Below are 19,027 nucleotides of genomic sequence, written 5' to 3'. Positions count from 1 at the left end.
GGGTCCTGTGTAGGTTGTGTAGTAGGAACTTGGGGTGTGTGTGCAGTTCAGTGATGGGTGATGACACCAGGAAGGTGGGCTGGACTCAGATTCCATTGAGCCCTGAATGCCAAGCCAAAAAGCATAGGCTCCCCACTGGGCAGCAGGTGTCCAGAAGTGCTCAGGATTCCTTGGAGCTGCCGTGGGCCCAGAGGAGGGTGGGGCTAGAGGACTTTAGGGCAGGCTCTGCGGCTTCTGTCCCTGCTTCACCCAGAGGAACTCAGATTTTCTCTTTTCTATCCTGGGCTCTTGGTAACAACTCATTGAAAAGGTTGGGACTTCCTCTGCTTGTTATTATTATTTTTTAAAGGATTGAAATCCACTGTGTAGACAACAGTGAGGAGTCAGAGTAAAAATCTTGAAACCAAAAAAGTGACCCGATTTAGTTTCTATTTTAGAAAGCTCACTCTGGTAGTAGAGTAGAAGATGAATTGAGATGAGGAGTAGGGGTAGGGAAAATCAGAGAAAGGGGGCCAGTTAGGAAGTTGATCAGTGAGCAGGGCAAGCAGGAGGAAGTGAGTGCAAACCTGGCAATGGCAAGGGGACTGGAAGACACGGAGGCAAGGTGCAGTTCAGTGGTCAGGGGACCACGACCTGAAGGTGGATTCCATCTGGAGAAAGAGGGTTTCTAATCCAGGCGCCTGGGCAGATGTGAGTGTTAATGACAAGAGGTCTCAATCTAGGTGACCTTGAGAACAGTAATCTGGGAAATCAGGTGAAAGAAGCTGTAATAAAAGTGAATACCGCACAGAACAGCAAACAAATGTCTGGAAGAGGCTGACAAAACTGGGAAGAGAAATCTTTTCCCCTGAGGGGCCTGGTGATAAGGCACCTGCTTGGCGCACAGCTGCTGGAGGAGGATAGGCACTTTTCACCTGCATCTTTAGCATCTGATTAACACTCCTGGGAAGATGACAAGCTGGGATACCTTGGTCAGCTCTTCCACTGGGCAATGAAAGAGATGTTTTGTAAATGTTAAACTGCCAAGCATTCCCTTGATACTAAGAACAATTAGCCTTCTTTCCATTTGGCAGGAAAATCCTCACTGTGTTTTACTGGAGGCTTCAGTATTTAGACCTTCTGCCAAATGAAGACCTGGGTCTCTCTTCTGCATTTGTTGAAGACTTGGAAAATACAGCAAAATATGCTCTGGCCCCATAATTTGAATTGACCTATGGAATAGAAATGTGTTTTGGGCCCTTCTTCAGAAGGACTATTAGTGGTAGTGACTTCAGATTTAATCTCTTGGCACAAAGCACCTGGTTCTTGGATGGGCCAAAGGGGAGAAATAAGCTAGAGTTTCTCCATCCAATATCACAGCTGGCAGCCACACCTGGGTATGAGCATTTGAACGTGGGTAGTTCCAATTGTCATGTGCTGTAACTATAAAATACACACTGGTTTTAAAAACTTACTATAGAAAATTTAAATATCTCAATGCTTTTTTTAATATTGATGACTTGTTAAGAGGGTTGGTTTTAAACACAATAGACTAAATAAAATATATTATCAAAGTTAATTTCACATGTTACTTGTTTTAATGTGGCTACTAGTCAATTTAAAATTATATGTATGTAAATATATGGCACCCCACTCCAGTACGCTTGCCTGGAAAATCCCATGGACGGAGGAGCCTGCTGGGCTGCAATCCATGGAGTCGCTAAGAGTCAGACACGACTTCACTTTCACTTTTCATTTTCATGCATTGGAGAAGGAAATGGCAACCCACTCCAGTGTTCTTGCTTGGAGAATCCCAGGGATGGGGGAACCTGGTGGGCTGCCATCTATGGGGTCGCACAGAGTCAGACATGACTGAAGCGACTTAGCAGCAAATATATATCATGTTATATTTCTATTGGATGACAGTGCTCTGGATAATTGAGGCTCCCCAATATTCATGTTGTAAGTGAAAGCTTTCAATATCTAGGTAATTTTTATTTTATGTAAATATATTGCTTTGAGAAGAAGGGTTTAAGATGGTGGCATAGGAAGACCCTGAACTCACCTCCTCCCGTGGACACAACAAACTGACAGCTACATGTGGATGATCTTTCCCTGAAAAAGACCTGAGCACCAGATAAACAGTGCCTTGACAACAAAAGATAGAGATGCACTGAGACACAGAAGCAGAGACACAGTCTCGTCCAGGACTCTACCCCAGAAACAGTGACCCACAGTTGGGTGCTGTGCTTAGTTGCTCAGTACATGTCCGACTCTTTGCAACCCCATGGACTATGGCCCACGTGGCTCCTGTGTCCATGGGGATTCTCCAAGCAAGAACACTGGAGTAGGTTGCCATATCCTCCTCCAAGGGATCTTCCCAACCCAGGGATCAAGCCCAGGTCTCCTGCATTGAGGGAAGATTCTTTACCATTTGAGCCACTAGGGAAGCCCAAGAATACTGGAACTGGTAGCCTAATCCTTTCCCAGGGGATCTTCCGGACCCAGGAATCGAACCAGGGTCTCCTGCATTGCAGACAGATTATTTACCACCTGAACTACCAGGAAAGCACAGTTGGGATGGATGCCAAAAACACAGAACTTTCCCTCAAGGAGTGGAAGGATTGAATCCCATGTGGGACACCCTAACCTTTGGGTCCAGCACCGGAAAGATGAGCCCCCCAAATCAGTGAGAATTAAGTCAAGGAGAACCACAGAACTATCTGTTCCCAGAGCAGAGAGCAGAAAACCTTCTCTTAAAGGGCTTCAATGCAGCTGTATTTGCACTGAGATCCAGGGCAAAAGCAGCAGGAAGGCAAAAAATGGCAAAAAGCACCTATATCATAAGGGAGGGAGACTCACTTACTGATTTTACAGTGGCTTCCAGAGAGATGAGGACCTCCAGGACTTTGTCAGGGATGGGCATGCTGGTGGGCACCATTTTTACGATTTCATTCTAACTTGCTGGTGACAGAGCCACCAATTTTGGTGCTCTCCCTCTAGTCTGTTAGCACCAGAAAACACACTCTACCCACTCCACAAGGCAACCCAGCTGGGTGTGCCTTACCCACTCTGCATAGCAGCTGTGCCACAACTGGGATAGACAAATGCACGGTGCCCTGCCTTCCCCATGCAGTGGTCATGCTGCAACCAAGCCAGGTGAGCACCCCAGGCCCCTGACTTTTCCACGCAGCAGCTGAGATCCCCCCACAGCTGGTGGATGCACACAGCCTACACGAGAGCCACCCCTTGAGCACCTGGCTCTGGTATTCAGGGAAGACTGTGCTTTGGGGCCCCCAAAATCATCTCCTACACAAGAACACTCCTTGAAAACTGGAAGAAGAAGATGTCTTGCTTGATACATACAGACAAACACAGATAGTCAGGCAAGATGAGGAGACAGAGGAATCTGTTCCAAACGGAAGAACAAGACAAATCCCCAGAAAAAGACATTAATGAAATGAAGATAAGCACCTTATCTGATAAATAGTTCGAAGTGATGATCATAAAAATGCTCACCAAATTTGGAAGAAGAATGGATGAACAAAGCAGAACTTCAATAGAGATAGAAAATATAAGAAAGTACCAATCAGAAATTAAAACTGAACTGAAAACTATACTCAAAGGGTTCAACAGCAGACCAGATGAAGTAGAATAATGAATCAGTGAGTCAGAAGACAAAGCAATGAAAATTACCCAGACAGAGCAGCAAAATTAAAAAGAATTTTAGAAAGTGAAGATAAATAATCTCTGGTTCAACATCATGTGGAATAATATTTGCATTATAGTGGTCTCAGAAAGAGAAGACAGGGAGAAAAGCCTGGAGAGATTATTTGAAGAAATAATGGTTGAAAACTTCCTTAATAGAAATAGATATTCTATTTCTTAATAGAAATAGAAATAAATAGATATTCAGGTCCAGGAAACCCAGAGAGTTCCAAGTAAGATAAGCCCAAAGGAAACCATACTGAGACAAATTATATTTAAAATTGTAAAAATTAAGGGTAAGAGAGAATCTTAAAGGCAGCAAGAAAAAAAATGCTATTATGTAGAAGAGAAACCCCATAAAGCTATTAGTAGATTTTTCAACAGAAACTTTATGGGCCAGAAGAGAGTGGCATGAAATATTCAAGGTGCTGAAAGGAAAAAATTTCCAGCCAATCATTCTCAACCTGACAAGATTATCATTCAGAACTGGAGGAAAGATTGAGTTTTCCAGATAAGCAAAAGCTAAAGGTCTTCATCATCACTAAACTGGCCCCACAAGGAACATTAAGGAGAATTCTGTAAGCTGGAAAACAAAGGCACTAATTAATAGTAAGAAAACATACAAAAGTAAAAATCTCACTGCTGCTGCTAAGTCGCTTCAGTCATGTCCGCCTCTGTGTGACCCCATAGACGGCAGCCCACCAGGCTCCGCCATTCCTGGGATTCTCCAGGCAAGAACACTGGAGTGGGTGGCCATTTCCTTCTCCAATGCATGAAAGTGAAAAGTGAAAGTGAAGTCACTCAGTCGTGTCCGACTCCCAGCGACCACATGGACTGCAGCCCACCAGGCTCCTCCGTTCATGGGATTTTCCAGGCAAGAGTACTGGAGTGGGGGTGCCATCGCCTTCTCCGAAATTATCTCACTAAGAAGGTAAATACCCAGGAAAGGTAGCAGATCAACCACTCAAAAGGCAAGTATGAAGGTTGAAAGACAAAAGTAGTAAAATTAACTAAAATTACAATAATTGGTTAAGGGAAGCATAAAATAAAAAGATGTAAAAGGTATGAAAACATGGGGATGTAAAAATGTAAAGCTCTGGAATGTGTTCAAAGTTAAGTTTCTATCAACTTAAAAGAGATTGCTATATACATAGAATGTTATATGTGAACCTCACAGTAACCACAAGGGAAAACTTAAAGCAAATATACAAAAGAAATTCAAAAGGACTCTTGAACAAGAAGGACTGCTTCTAAACTCACTTTACTGTAAAAGGCTAGCACTACCTGATACCAAAACCAGCTAATGTCATCACAAAAAAAGAAAATTACAGGCCAGTATCCGTGATAAATACAGATGGAAAAATCCTCAACAAAATATTAAGAAACCAAATTCAATAGTATATTAAAAGGATCATACACCCCATGATCAAGTGGGATTTCTTCCAGAGATACAAGGATGATTCAACATCTGCAACTCAATCAGCAGGATATACCACATTAACAAAATGAAAGATAAAAATCATATGATCATCTCGATACAGAAAAAATATTTAATAAAATTCAATATCTATTTATGACAAAAAAAAAAAAACCTCTCGACAAAATGGATATAGAGGGAATGTACCTTAATAAAGGACATCTATGATAGACCTGGAGATAACATCATATTCAGTGATTAAAGGCTGAAAGCTATTCCTCTAATTCCTCCTCTATTCCTTGTCAGGAACAAGACAAGGATGTCCACTCTACCAATTTTATTCAATATAGGAACTCCTAGCCACGGCAACTAGGCAAGACAAATAACTAAAAGGCATCCAGATCAGAAAGGAAGAAGTAAAACTGTTATTATTTGCAGATGATATAATGCTATATACAGAAAACACTAAAGACCCTACCAAAAAACCTATTAGAACTAATAAATGAATTCAGCTAAGTTTCAAGATACAAAATCAATATACAGGAGTCTGTGGCATTTCTATCAGAAAGATAAATCAAGAAAAAAACCCTGTTTACAATTGTATCAGTAAGGACAAAATACCTAGGAAGAAATTTAATCAAGGAGATAAAATACCTGTGCACTGCAAATTATGAGACACTTATGAAAGAAATTTAAGAAGACACAAATAAATGGAAAGATATACTGTGTTCATGGACTGGAATAATTAATATTGTTAAAATGTCCATATTACCCAAAGCAGTCTACAGGCTCAATGCAATATCCATCAAAATTCCAGTGGCATAATTCACAGAACTAGAACAAATAATTCTAAAATATGCACAGAGTCAGAAAAGATCCTAAATAGCCAAAACAATCTTGATGAAGAACGAAGCTGGAGGTATCATGATCCCTGATTTCAAACTATGCTACAAAGCTTGATAATCAAAACAGTAGGTGCTGGCACAAAAACAGACATGCTGATGAATGGAACAGAATTGACAGCCCAGAAATAAACCTACACATATAAGAATAATTGACTTAGGACAAAGGTGCAAAGAACATGCAATGGAGAAAGAACAGTCTCTTTGGTAACTAGTGTTGAGAAAACTGGATGGCTGCATGTTAAAGAATGAAGCTAGACCACTATCTTACACCAAACACGAAAATCAACTCAATTTAAAGACTTGAATGTAAGGCCTGGAACAGTAAAATTCTTAGAAGAAACAATAGGCAGTAACCTCACTGTCATCGGTCTTAGCAGTGTTCTGTGGACCTGACTCCAAAGGCAAGAAAAACAGAAGTAAAAATTAGCAAATGGGATGACATCAAATTAAAAAGCTTCTTCACAGTGAAGAAAACCATCATTAAAACAAAAACCAACTTACAGGATGGGAGAAAATACTTGCAAATCACGTATCTGATAAGGAGGTAACATACAAAATCTATAAAGAACTCATAAAATTTAATAATAACAACAAAACAACCCATCTAAAAAATGGGAAGAGGAACTGAATAGCTGCATTTCTAAAGAAGATATACAGATGGCCAACAGGCATAAGAAAAGATGTTCAGCAGTACCAATTATTATGGAGAGGCAAATCAAAACCACAATGAGATATTACCTCATACATGTTAGAATGGTTAGTATCAAAAAGACAAGAAGTAAATGTGTTGATGGAAATGTAAATTGGTGCAGCCACTATGGAAAACTTTATTGAGATTCTTCAAAAAATGAAGAAGAGAACTACTATACAATCCAGCAATTCCACTTGAGTGTTTATTCAAAGAAAATGAAAACACTAATTCAAAAACATATATGCACTTCTATGTTCATTGCAGCATTCAGTTCAGTTCAGTTGCTCGGTTGTGTCTGACTCTTTGCGACCCCATGAATCGCAGCACACCAGGCCTCCCTGTCCATCACCATCTCCCGGAGTTCACTCAGACTCACGTCCATCACCTGAGTGATGCCATCCAGCCATCTCATCCTCTGTCGTCCCCTTCTCCTCCTGCCCTGAATCCCTCCCAGCATCAGAGTCTTTTCCAATGAGTCAACTCTTCTCATGAGGTGGCCAAAGTACTGGAGTTTCAGCTTTAGCATCATTCCTTCCAAAGAAATCCCAGGGCTGATCTCCTTCAGAATGGACTGGTTGGATCTCCTTGCAGTCCAAGGGACTCTCAAGAGTCTTCAACACCACAGTTCAAAAGCATCAATTCTTTGGTGCTCAGCTTTCTTCACAGTCCAACTCTCACATCCATACATGACCACAGGAAAAACCATAGCCTTGACTAGATGAACCTTTGTTGGCAAAGTAATGTCTCTACTTTTCAATATGGTATCTAGGTTGGTCATAACTTTTCTTCCAAGGAGTAAGCATCTTTTAATTTCATGGCTGCAGTCACCATCTGCAGTGATTTTGGAGCCCCCCAAAATAAAGTCTGATACTGTTTCCACTGTTTCCCCATCTATTTCCCATGAAGTGGTGGGACCAGATGCCATGATCTTTGTTTTCTGAATGTTGAGCTTTAAGCAAACTTTTTCACATTCAGTTCAGTTATTAAGATGTAAAAGCAACCTAAGTGTCCATCCATGAATGAATGGATAAAGAAGATGTGGCATGCATACGCAATGGACTCAGGCATGAAAAGGAATGAAATCTTGCCATTTGTGACAGTATGGATAAACCATGACAGTGTTATACTAAGTGAAATAAGTCAGAGGAAAAAGACAAATACCATATGGTCTTGCATGCTAGGAAGTCGCATCAGTCATGCTTGACTCTTTGTGACCCTATGAACTATTCATGGGATTAATAGTTCATGGGATTATTATTCATGGGATAATGAATAATATCCCATGTCTCTTCTATTCATGGGATTCCCCAGGCAAGAATCCTGGAGTGTGTTGTCATTTCCTTCTCCAGCCATATGATTCTACTCATATATGTTCAGATCAGATCAGTCGCTCAGTCGTGTGACCCCATGAATCGCAGCACACCAGGCCTCCCTGTCCATCACCATCTCCCGGAGTTCACTCAGACTCACGTCCATCACCTGAGTGATGCCATCCAGCCATCTCATCCTCTGTCGTCCCCTTCTCCTCCTGCCCCGAATCCCTCCCAGCATCAGAGTCTTTTCCAATGAGTCAACTCTTCTCATGAGGTGGCCAAAGTACTGGAGTTTCAGCTTTAGCATCATTCCTTCCAAAGAAATCCCAGGGCTGATCTCCTTCAGAATGGACTGGTTGGATCTCCTTGCAGTCCAACGGACTCTCAAGAGTCTTCTCCAGCACCACAGTTCAAAAGCATCAATTCTTTGGTGCTCAGCTTTCTTCACAGTCCAACTCTCACATCCATACATGACCACAGGAAAAACCATAGCCTTGACTAGATGAACCTTTGTTGGCAAAGTAATGTCTCTGCTTTTGAATATGCTGTCTAGGTTGGTCATAACTTTCCTTCCAAGGAGTAAGCGTCTTTTAATTTCATGGCTGCAGTCACCATCTGCAGTGATTTTGGAGCCCAGAAAAATAAAGTCTGACACTGTTTCCATTGTTTCCCCATCTATTTCCCATGAAGTGATGGGACCGGATGCCATGATCTTTGTTTTCTGAGTGTTGGGCTTTAAGCCAACTTTTTCACTCTCCACTTTCACTTTCATCAAGAGGCTTTTTAGTTCCTCTTCACTTTCTACTGTAAGGGTGGTGGCATCTGCATATCTGAGGTTATTGATATTTCTCCCAGCAATCTTGATTCCAGCTTGTGTTTCTTCCAGTCCTGTGTTTCTCATGATGTACTCTGCATATAAGTTCAATAAACAGGGTGACAATATACAGCCTTGACATACTCCTTTTCCTATTTGGAACCATTCTGTTGTTCCATGTCCAGTTCTAACTGTTGCTTCCTGACCTGCATACAAATTTTTCAAGAAGCAGATCAGGTGGTCTGGTATTCCCATCTCTTGAAGAATTTTCCAGTTTATTGTGATCCACACAGTCAAAGGCTTTGGCATAGTCAATAAAGCAGAAATAGATGTTTTTCTGGAACTCTCTTGCTTTTTCCATGATCCAGCGGATGTTGGCAATTTGATCTCTGGTTCCTCTGCCTTTTCTAAAACCAGCTTGAACATCAGGAAGTTCACGGTTCACGTATTGCTGAAGCCTGTTAATAGAACCTAAAACAAAACCAAATGAAACAAATGAACAAATTCATAGATACAGAGAGAACAGATCAGTGGTTACCAGAGGGGAAGGGGGTTGGCAAGTGGGCGAAGGGGCTCAATTTTATGGTGTCAAAGGTAGTGTATACAGATGTTGAACTATGATGTTGTACACTTGACACTAGATAATTAAAAAATATTGCCTAGAAATTAACATTTCTAAGAAGATAATATTTTGGGTCAAAAAGTTTTTTTCTCAATGGCTGGATGATAGGGTAAATTATTACATTTCAGAATTTAGCTTTGCAGTACAATTTCACAGGAATTCAGCTCTTTTACGCCCCACCCCTCCTTTTTCCTTACTACACAGGATGCCCCAAAGGAACAATATCTGAGAACACAGAATAGGCCATATTCTACATGTGCCTATGAGATATGGATGCATTAAAAATACCAGACCTACAAAACAGTGAAAAAAAATTTACACGAACACCCAGGGCAGTGAATGGAAAACTTTTGTTAATGCAGTTCTAAGAATGAAAATTGTAGCTTATAAACTTCCTTTTAAAAAACAAAGGAAGAAAATGGAACTATGAATGTTAAGTTCCCGTGGAAATAATCATTTACCCTCAATGCAAATATTCCATGTGTATGCGAGTAGATATGTGTAGAAACTAGGGCTGACCCATATTAAGTTGGAGCCTTGGAGTGTTGTTCTAAGTGCTTTATGTGTAACCTCTGCCACAAAAATGTGAAGTTTTGGGAGCCTGAGGGTGCCTTCCCTGCTGATAACATCAGCAAAGAAGTGAATGCACAAATATTACAATACATGCAGAGTCAACACTCACAGCAACCGTCCGTCACCAGACTTGTATTGTAGACCTATCTCCCCTCACTTAGACTTTTCAGAAAAACAAATTTCCTCTGAAGTAAAAAATGCAGGCTCAGTTTTAGTAAAACAGATGAAGATAAAACAGAACTTACAAAGAAACCACACATTTTTTAAAGTTTCAACAAAGCGTGCTTTAAAATATTTTTAATACAATATGTCAAGGATGAAGAAGAAACTCCAAATTGGGTAAGTTGCTAAAGCACAACTATTTTTCCCAAATTTCCACTGGGAAAGCCTCTTGCTATGTTTAACTTTACAAACTATTTGTAATAAAATTTCAAAGATACATACATTATGGTGAGGTTATGTGTTCCTGTGTCACTGATGAGTGGTAAAGTAACTGCATTCCATTATCACACTGAAAATGAACTCCGTTTCAGTTCTCAGAGTACTTATTTTGAGTCCTTCCTCCTTCATAAGAACTGATTAATTGCCATCTCCTGCTTTTAACTGTATTAAGGTTACAAATGTGAAAAACATCAAAATTCTAAGATGAAGCAAATCTAGAATAATAATACTATTTGTGCATTCACTTCCTTGCTGATGTTATCAGCAGGGAAGGCACCCTCAGTCCCCTAAAATTCCAGCCGCCACATCCAGCAGGCTGTTCCTCCTGTGGATATCATATGGTATTCTTTTCATTTAAAGCCATCCCCGCCAGGGCTGGAGTAAAAACTCGGCAACCACAGGTGGCTTTGTCTGTGTGCTCAGCAAACTTCTGTCTGCAGGAACCTTACAAAGGTGCCTTTGTCTGCCTGCCTGGTTCTCTGCGTGGCCCCAGTCCAGGGCAAAGTTATGAACCGTTCTCCCTTCTGCATGGAATGATTCTCCTTCTTCAAGTCTCAGTTCAAAGGAAGCCTTCCCTAACCACCCTGACAGATGAAACCTCTACTACGCCCTCTCACAGCCCCTAGAGCACCAGACCCTCTTCTTGGTGGTATGTGTCCATTGCAGGGCTATGCTTGTCAGCTCTGTGATTAACAAATACCTCCACCAGAAAGTTCCATGAGAGAACAGGCTTGCCTGCTTTTGTCACTCTTCATTAATGTTTCTCCAGTGCCTGGCACGGTGCCTGGCAGGTGTGAGCACTTAACAGATATTTGTTGAATGAATGAAATAAATGGTTGACTGCATCGAAAGTTCAGTGTCTAACCACAGCTGAGCCCCCAAGGGTGAGTATCCATCTTTTTCTTTGTGTATATGCAACTCTTGCAGTGGAGATTTTCAATCTTCCTTACTTGGCTCAATGCTGAAATTTGGCCCACTCACCCTTTGTTCCTGTTCTCAGCCCTTACAGTTTAGACAATGTCAAGTGTACTTCAACTTCTCCTTCCTCTGGACCTTCACCCATTTTCTTCTTCCATCTTTTTTTTGTTGTTATTAACAATATTGTGATGTGGACCACCTTTAAAGTCTTCACTGAATTCATTACAATGTTGCTTCTGTTCTACATCCTGGCTATTTTGGCCACAAGGCACCTGTGATCCCAGCTCCCTGACCAGGGAGCTGATTGAAATCAAATTCCCCACAGTGGAGGGCGAAGTCGCAACCACGAGACCACTAGGGAAGTTCCTCTTCTTCCGTTCTAACTCAGAGCAGAAACTGTCCCCGTGGCTTACCAGAGCCAACTCCCCATACTCTGATCCTGCCCGCCCATTCTCCCCGAGGTCACTGCTCCGTCTTGCATCCCCTATTTCGACTCTTCTCCCTTTCTCCAACTCCTTCCTCTCACCTTACAGCTGTGCTCAGGTAACTCCCATCTCCTAAAACATTGGCCCTTGGTGGTTTAGCTCTACAACATCACTATCCAGTTGACCTTTCTGCAGTGGGGGAAATGCTGTATATCTCTGCTCTCCCACATGGAGGATGCTACCACATGTGGCTAGTGAGACTTGAAATATGGCTAGTGTGACTGAGATGTGAAATTGTAATTTTATTTAGTTTTAATTAAATTTAACATTAAAATAGGTACATGTGGCTAGTAGACTCCATATTGGACCCTGTAGCTCTAAACTATAAGTTCCAAAATCATATTGTTTAGGTTAAAGTAAATTATAGATGTACAGCCTCTTACCAATATGGCCTTTGGAAAAGCTGCTTATTAATAAGGTCTTTAAGTACAAAACTTTTTCACCTAAAATTATGATAATGGTTGTTATGAATGATATTACACTTTAGCACTAAGGGTATATACTCAAAATGTATTTGTTGTGTCATCACCATCATCTTCATTGTTATTCAGTCCTATTGAGATTGCTTTTTCAAGCTCCAGTTCAGATGCTTTAATGACCAACAAAATCAGTTTAGTGGATCTTGACTAGCAGATTTTTTAAAAAGAAATAGACTAGACAAAAATAAGACATGTAAGTGCCTTTCCCTGGTGGCTCAGATGGTAAAGAATCTGCTTGCAATACAGGAGACCTGAGTTCGATCCCTGGGTTGGGAAGATCCCCTGGAGAAGGCAATGGCTACCCACTCCAGTATTCTTGCCTGGAGAATTCCATGGACAGTCCATGGGGTCGCAAAGAGTCAGACACAATCGAGTGACTAACACTTTTCACTTTCATGCAGTAGCAGTAGATATTAATTCATGAAACATTTGATTGTTATAAAGTGCATTGTGTACCAGATGGTGAAGTAAAATGTATTTCTTAACATAAGTTGCATAAAAAGAGTTGTGATTGTCTGGAAGTGCAGCTTCCAAGTTGAGATGATCAAGACTGATCGCCCAGAAGCCTGATCCAGTGGTCTCTTCTCAACCTCATCTTGATTTCTTGGTCCTCTTTGGCACCAAAGTCCACCTTCTGTTTGACTTTCTTTCCTCTGTTTACCTTTTCTCTTTCCCATCCAGTATTTCTTTGAAGGCAACTCACATCAAAATAACTCCAGGAGGGTAGGGACCTATGGTTGTTGGTCTCCAAGTTGCCTACCTCGTCCCTTTCCATGATTTTGTCTCTTGTCACCCTGTGAACTCTCCTCTCACAGTAAATAGGATTCACCTGTGTAAACAATAGGATTTTGCAGAAATGACAAATGTGACTTCTGAGACTGGCTCGTAAAAGATGTTGTGGTCTCCACCTTGGTCTCTTGGATCACCTGCTCTGGGGGAAGCCAGCTGCCACCTGATGAGGACACTCATCTTGGAAACAGATCCTCCAGTCCCAGGTATGTCTTCAAACACCTGAAATCTGGCTTACAACTTGACTACAACCTTGCGAAAGCCCTGGAGCCACCCATCTGAGTTGCTCACAGATTCTTGATTCCCAGAAACCAAGAGATCAAAAACGTTGCTGTGTTAAGATGTGGAATTTTTGAGTAATCTGTTATGCATCAATAGATAATGAAGGGGGGGGGTGGTGTTTTGTTCTCTTTAGACTGCATGTCTCTACCCCAGACATACAGAGTTTGGTTTTCTGGGGAGGGACCTAGGAATCTGCATGAATGTCTCTGGGTGATTTTTTGACCCTCTATAGTTTGGGAACCATTGCTTTTTTTTTCACTGACTGCTCTCCTTCTTTCTTCCCTCCCTCCATTCCTTCTTCCTCCTATAGTACCGTTCCCAAAAGCTCTGTCCAGGGTGTCTTTTCTTTTTATTGTGTGCTCCCTGGGTTAGGTACATCTGTTCTGTGACTTGAACATACAGCCTTGGACCCACTTCTTCCAGTCCAAGCCCTCTTCGAAACCCCTAAGCTGGGCTACTCTGGTGTCTCAGTGGTAAAGAATCCTCCTGCCAATGCAGGAGATGTGGATTTGGTCCCTGATCCGACAAGATCCCACATGCCACAGAACAGCTAAGCCTGTGCACCACGGCTATTGAGCCCGTGCTCTGGAGCCCGGGACCCGCAACTACTGAAGCTCAGGTGCCCTAGAGCCGGTGCTCCACCACAAGAGAAGCCACAGCAATAAGCCCTCACACCACAGCTAGAGAGTAGCCCCCACTTGCCTCAACAAGGGAACAGCCTGTGCAGCAACAAAGACCCAGCACAGCCAAAAATAAACAACAAAAATAATCTTTACAAAAGCTCCTTAGCCCTATTTTCCAACTGCCTGCCTGATACCTCCATATGGATCACTATTTCTCTTCATCAAATCAAACTCAGTATGTCCAACATGGAACTCATTGCCATCTTCACAAAACCTTTGCATTTATGTTCCCTATTTTTGATAGCAATTTATAGCTTAGTCTCCTAGGCTCTGAATTCTGATAGTATCCTGTGTCCTCTTTTTTCTTGCCCTCAACACATCCTGGTCCCTAAAATCTGACAGTCCTCCTCTTCAGAGCCTCCCATGCTGACTGCCACCACTCTGGTTCACACCTCATTACAGCGCCCCGTTGTTTTCTCACTCTATTCTTTCTCCACAACTTCTTCCATTCCAAGCTTTGATCCTTTGATGACTCTCATTTTCTTCTGAATAAAGTTTAAACTCCTTGGAATGGCATGTAAAGTCCTTAACAGTGTGGCCCTAATGGGATGTTCTAGATCTCCTAATTTACCTCTAAACACACATACTCTCTAGGAACAAGGGATTATCCATAATTTCCCAAACACACCTCAAAGGGGTCTATATCTTTTCTTATATGATTATGACCCCTATAGATTTAAAAGTTTCCCTTGAGAATAAAAAAAACACATACTATAAATCACCTTGCAAAATGTACTTGTGATGTAGTCTGCAACGGTAGATGTGATACAGTCTGCAATGGTAGATATAGTCCACTCTTTTAAGCCAGTCACCAAACCAGGTTAGGAGAAGGTAGGGGGAGAGTGTAGGTGCAAACCTCAGTGAGTTCTTTTGTTCCCTTTAGATAACAGACATGAAAAAGGAATTTTCAGCTTCCTGTGGGGCTTCACCAGCTTTAGCTACATTGGTTGTACTTCTGTGAAAATATGTGCTCACTGTTCATTTATTGAGCTGTACACATTATTAACCCTGTCCTAGGCATCATGGTGGTGGATATCAAGATTAAGACTTAGTTCCTGCTCTTTGTCGACTCTGGTAGAGAGAGTAGCAGTTGCCAGAAAAAAGATACTAAAATATCAGGGGGACTTCACTGGTAAAGAAAATCACCTCTAGGTTGGAAGAATGGGGAGCAGAGATAAATAACTGCCTACCTCCCTCACCTTAAATGTAAACTCCAGGAGGGCAGGCATCTTTGTTTTGTTCAAGTCTGTATTTCCAGTAGCTAGAGCAGAAACCTACACAGAGTAGGACCCAAGATATATTTGTTGAATGAAGGGGTAACTGAATAAAAAAAATTTATGTAGAAAAAGTATAGGTTTAGATTTATAACTGTGAGCCCCTTAAAGGCTGAAATGATAATTTGCATTTTTTATGGATTTGCATTGTGTTGAGCATGTCTTAAGTGCTCAATAAGGGCTGGATGAATGTTGAATAAGTGATTCCGTAGTGAGGCTTGTTTTCTCCCACCCCTTTCCTGGTGTCATGAAGTGTTAGCCTTCCTGAAGAAAATGTTCATGCTGACAGTGGTCTTGAAGGTAAGTGTCTTTAAGAAACCAAGATAAAAGACAAGGTTATAGAAAAGGAGGCAAGATAAAAAGGTCAGGAAAATAACATTCTTAATGTAATTAACTGCTGAAAGTGTTCCTGAAAGCATTGGTTTGCCTTTGCCTAATAGTCCACTACAATGGAAAATTTGACTATATGTGGTGACACTGTTAAACCATCTCATTAGCAACACTTGTTTGATTTAATCCAAGAACCAAATATTGCTATGTAGAGGTCAAAGCTTAAAGTTATTGAAGATTTATCCTACTCAGAATTAAATAAAAAAGCCAAAGGCCCAGATAATATTTCTGCTACTGTTCTTCCTCACCCCACCCCCTGCAAATGATCTACATTTTACTAACTAAAATTATATTCAAAGAATCAGATATTTATGCCTGACTCTTAAGTGGCAGTTATGTCTTTTCATATTGAAATTGCTTAAGGCTTGTTTTAATGAGAAGCCCACTGGGTCCAGAATTAATTGCTGAGGAAGAATCAAAAGCAAGAGAACATGATGGTGTTTGCCCTGAAGCAGCTTACCAGGAAAGCAGGTGAAACACTTACTAAGAAAACAAGGTGAGGGAAGAAATATGTGAGTTCAGATTAGTTTACAGACTTTTGACAGAGCTTGCTAGTGGACTGTTGAAATCTTAACTTACCTTCTCAAGAAACATCTGTCCCTGGGACTACATTTCCCAGCTCCCTTTGCACTTTCGTGAAATCATGTGACTAGTTGGCCATGTGACCTCATTCTGGCCAATGGAATGTTGGCAGGAAAGATGTGGATCACTTTGAGGCCTGAACCCTATGCCTTCCCCTCCTTCCCCTATGAGCTGATATAAACAAAACAAACAAAAAAAAAAAATTTTTTTTTTTTAAATTGTACTGTCTTGGCCTGGTTTTGAAGCCCTGAATAGAGCTGATCTAGAATTGCCTTCTTAGGCAGCCAATTAACTCCATATTCCAAATCACTTCACTTGTTGGGCCCTGACACTCTGGGACCACCAAACATACACCCTTATTGCCCCAGAATCAGGTACCAGACAACCAGGGATGACCCTGATGCCCAGAGCCTTCCCACCCCACCAAATTATTCAAATCAGCCAATCTACAGGGAGTCCATAAAAACTAGCTAACTCACTTCCCACAGCATCCCCCACTCCTGCCCCCACAACTTACCATACATCAGTTGCCCCATAGAACCCAGTTTGTTGTTAACTCTGTCCCTGGATACAACCCCCTGTGTGGCCCTGCTTAACAACCTTCTCTCATCAAGAGATCTAAGTAACAGAGAACTCTACCTTTTATATGGCCAAGTGACATTGTGCTGGGTCTCACCGTTTTTAAATCATGAAACAGCTAAACTGGCAGTGATCAGAGTCTCTTGGAAACTATATTGAAGATGACAAAGTTACCTTCTGCCTGGTCCTGAGTGGTTTTCTGTAACTCTCCCATTTTTACCTCACTGTCAGCACCCTAAACTAGTCTATGAAGAGAAAGGAACTTCTATTATGTTGGAGCCATTCCTTTTTTTGGCTAATTGGTTGTGGCAGTTTATCCTACTATGATTATTATAGGAAAACAATCAATCCATTGCTAGGGATATAGTGTGGAATAAGGAATTGTCCAGAGAGATAGGGGAAGCCACTATCTTAATAATCTTTATGAGGAGAGGAGCTCAGAGTTGCTCTATTTAAAAATGTCAGACTAGTGTAGCAGTTAACCTTTACTGGACATCCTTTCACTCCTGCCTAAGAAAAAGCTTCAGTCAAAGGATGCCCTATGTAGACAAATCTCCATTATCTCTAGTTTCAAAACATACCATCAATGCATAGTATTCTCAAAGTTGACTTCATGTCCTTAAGCCCCAGGTTCATTCTACCTTCTCCCCTTCTGTGTTTTATCTTTTACCCTCCTATCTTTTCTTTTGCATTGCAAATTAATTTTTAACTACCTAAGCATTACACAATAGTCTTCTAACCAAAATTATATGCAAATAAATAATGAAAATATGAATTATAGAAACAAAATTATTCTTTGATCACTCCCCCAACAATTCCATTTGCTCTCACCACTGTCTTCTGTGCATCATTTCAGACATTTTCTCTTTTTATTTACATTCAGATCAGATCAGTCGCTCAGTCGTGTCCGACTCTTTGTGACCCCATGAATCGCAGCACACCAGGCCTCCCTGTCCATCACCAACTCCCGGAGTTCACTCAGACTCACGTCCATCGACTCAGTGATACCATCCAGCCATCTTATCCTCTGTCATCCCCTTCTCCTCCTGCCCCCAATCCCTCCCGGCATCAGGGTCTTTTCCAATGAATCAACTCTTCGCATGAGGTGGCCAAAGTACTGGAGTTTCAGCTTTAGCATCATTCCTTCCAAAGAAATCCCAGGGCTGATCTCCTTCAGAATGGACTGGTTGGATCTCCTTGCAGTCCAACGGACTCTCAAGAGTCTTCTCCAACACCACAGTTCAAAAGCATCAATTCTTCGGTGCTCAGCCTTCTTCACAGTCCAACTCTCACATCCATACATGACCACTGGAAAAACCATAGCCTTGACTAGACAAACCTTTGTTGGCAAAGTAATGTCTCTGCTTTTGAATATGCTGTCTAGGTTGGTCATAACTTTTCTTTCAAGGAGTAAGCGTCTTTTAATTTCATGGCTGCAGTTGATAGAAAATCTATGGTACTGTTTTTCTATAAATTATCTTCTACTGTCCATTTTGTCCCACAATTTGCTTCTTTCACCCAAAATGCTTCATAGAGCTCTCCATGGTCCTATATGGAGATCTAGTTTAAATCTAATGGCTACATACTGTTCCTCAGTGTGACTGTACCACAATTTATTTATCCATTCCTTTATTCGAGGCGTTTCCAATTTTCCATCATTAATATCTGCATTAAACATCCTTGGAGATGCTTGCCTTAGTACTGACTATGTCCTGGGTGCTCTTCAGGTACTTTCTAGTTGTGATTCCATGTAAGTCTCTCAGCAGTTGTATGAGGTAAGTACTGACATCATCTTTGCTTAGTGGGTGAAGTGTTTGAGGTGAACTTGCTGAAGCTTCTTTAGGGAATAATAGTGAGTGGTGCATTTGCACAGCCATTTACCTCCTCTAAGCGTAGCATGTTTTAAGGACATCCAGGCTTCATTTTAATCAGGTATGGTAAGACATGCGGACATGGAAATGACTGTCAGGAAAGAAGTTTTGTTTTTATTGCTCACAATTCCCTAGAAAGAGGGCCACTTGGGGAAGCACCAGGGCCAATCAGGAGGCAGAGGAAGTGAGGGGAACAGTGGGGAATGTGTGGTTTTCAAGAGAAGGAACAGGT

The sequence above is a fragment of the Bos indicus x Bos taurus genome, chromosome 16 (genome assembly GCF_003369695.1).
Source record: "Bos indicus x Bos taurus breed Angus x Brahman F1 hybrid chromosome 16, Bos_hybrid_MaternalHap_v2.0, whole genome shotgun sequence".
NCBI classification, from domain to species: domain Eukaryota; kingdom Metazoa; phylum Chordata; class Mammalia; order Artiodactyla; family Bovidae; genus Bos; species Bos indicus x Bos taurus.
Note: the sequence above shows the minus strand (reverse complement) of the source record.